At 52.2% G+C, this 2,347-nt stretch overlaps 1 protein-coding gene across 1 annotated transcript in view; it reads right to left on the bottom strand.

Moving 5' to 3' along the window:
* The window catches only part of Stoml1 (stomatin like 1), a 9,803-nt gene that overhangs the window by 2,833 nt on the left and 4,623 nt on the right, over nucleotides 1-2,347 (bottom strand). The gene's annotated exons all lie outside the window — the stretch shown is intronic.

The following is a 2,347-nucleotide window of genomic DNA, read 5'->3' as shown; positions in this document are numbered from 1 at the left end:
TAGCCCTGGCTGTCCTGGAACTCACTTTGTAGACCAGGCTGGCCTCGAACTCAGAAATCCGCCTGCCTCTGCCTCCCGAGTGTGCCTCTGCCTCCCGAGTGGGGAACTCTTAATTAGAAGGAAATGGAACCTTCGCAGCAAATGCCAGACAGTAGGCTCTAGAACGTTCTACTTAGATTCTCAAGTATGGATTGGGGCACTGGGGAGAACTGAGGGTTCCGGGGAGCCTCTTCCTGCTCAGCTGGGTTTATTCTAACAAGGGACCCCAGTGGGGAGTCTATAGACATGGTGGTGACCAACCAAGCAGACTCCCTTTTTGGAGAGAGATCCTGCTGGCTGCTGTGTAGAGACTGTGTTGGAGAAGGCTGGGAGCAGAGGAATGGTCTCACACTGCAGGCAAGAAGTGAGGAGGGACTGGGCAGAGGGCAGAGGACAGAGGGGGTGTGGTGAGGCAGATGCAGCAAGGGAGGCCTGCCTTGAAAATTCTTGTAAAAGTCACGGGAGAAGGGAACAACAGGCTGTGCCATGGGTATGCATGGGACAGGGGTGGAGGAAGACAGGCTCCTGGCATGGGCTCCTAGATATTCACCTGGAGAGGACACACAGGGGTGGACAGGGAAGGGGAACAGTTATTTTAAAACTGTCGGGGTTTAGTAAAGACGATTTACTAAGTTTCCAAAGGATAGAGGGGAGCAGGGTATATAAGCACCAGACTAGAGCAGTATTGATGAGTGCCCTGGACTGAACTCTCCCGAGGCAGGGGATTGTCAAAAAATAGGAAGGCCAATGACAGAAACCTGGAGACTGGAGGGCAAACCTGGACAAAGCAGGGTTGGGAGGGAGGGAGGGGGCAGAGAGAGCCAAAGTAGAATGTTGTCACTAGACTGAAGTAAGGGAGAGGCTGAGAAACACCCACTGCTCAGACCAGATGGGGGACACTGTGGTGACAGCAGAGCTACCTCATATGTTGGAGGGAGATGGCCAGAACCTTCTGGAAGATAGAGGAGAAGGGGTGAGTGCTTGAGTGAGGAGGTAGAGAGATTCCTTGGGATCCCTGGGGGAGAGGTGGACCAGGCAGGGCAGCATGGCAAAGGCACAGGGAAGAGCCCCCAGGAGGGAAGCAGGAAGCGCAGTTAAATAGAGATGCAGAGGGTATGAAGGCTCTGCCTGGAGTCTCTTCTGACAGTGAAGAAGTAAGGCAGAGCACAGAACAAGGGCTGGGGAGCCCACAGAGGAGCAGTGGGGGGCCGAAAAGCTATAGGTTGGAATGCAACTGGGGAGGAAGAGGGAATTGCCTGCTAGGGATGCTCAAGCCCTGAGAATATAAAATAGAATACAGCTTCCGAGATTTCCTTTCTGCTCTATTGGACCAGGAGCCAACTCATCCTGGCAACGGACCCTGGTGACTCTCACAGCCTAGATGGACTTTCTCCTCACTGACCGTTTCACACCAAAGCAACACAACTTCATGTAAGATCCATTTTATCTTCCTTTTTTGGGGGGTGGTGTGGAGGGGGAATCTGAGGCAGGGTTTCTCTCTGTAGCCCTGGCTGTCCTGGAACTCACTCTGTAGACCAGGCTGGCCTCGAACTCAGAAATCCGCCTCCCTCTGCCTCCCAAGTGCTGGGATTAAAGGCGTGCACCACCACTGCCTGGCGCATCTTATCTTCCTAAAGATGAGTTAAAACGGGCTGTGCTTGTGTGAAGGAAATTTGGTAGCACCGTCTTACCTGAGCTTGTACTGGCTAACACTGGATTAAAGGTAGGAGCCAATGTTGGGTTCTGGCCCAGCACTGTCCTTTACCATTAATGGTTCTCAGAACAAAGTGGAATAATTTCTGAGCCTCGGTCCCCCTCCTCTACTAAAATGACAAATTTGGGCCCTCTCACAATGAAAATGGGAAGCTGAGCTGCCGCTGGGCAGGAACGGGGACTCCATAAGCCATAAATCACCAGCCTGGGACCAGAGGGCTCACTGATAGAATCTAGAATGCTCACAGCCTGGGGTTCCATCCCCAACTGCCATTGCCACAAAACAACAAAACAAAACAACCACTGTGCTATGAGGAGCACTGCTAGGGCTGAACCCTGCTCAGTGCGGGTGCTCGCTGCAGGTGGGGATAAATGCTAGGCTATGCAGCAAACAGAACACAAGCTGGATATGGGCGGGACATACCACCACATGTGTAGCACACAGGAAAGATGAGTTCCAGTGTACCTAATTTCTCATACACAGAGCAGGGACAGGAAAAAGACTCAAATGTTCCCATGTCTCTGTTATGTTCCAAACAAGGAGAAGAAGAAGAAAAAGAAGAAGAAGAAGGAGGAGGAGGAGGAGGAGGAGGAG

Source organism: Mus caroli, chromosome 9 (genome assembly GCF_900094665.2).
Source record: "Mus caroli chromosome 9, CAROLI_EIJ_v1.1, whole genome shotgun sequence".
In the NCBI taxonomy this organism is placed as follows: Eukaryota; Metazoa; Chordata; class Mammalia; order Rodentia; family Muridae; genus Mus; species Mus caroli.
This window is presented reverse-complemented; position numbering and strand designations above follow the sequence as displayed.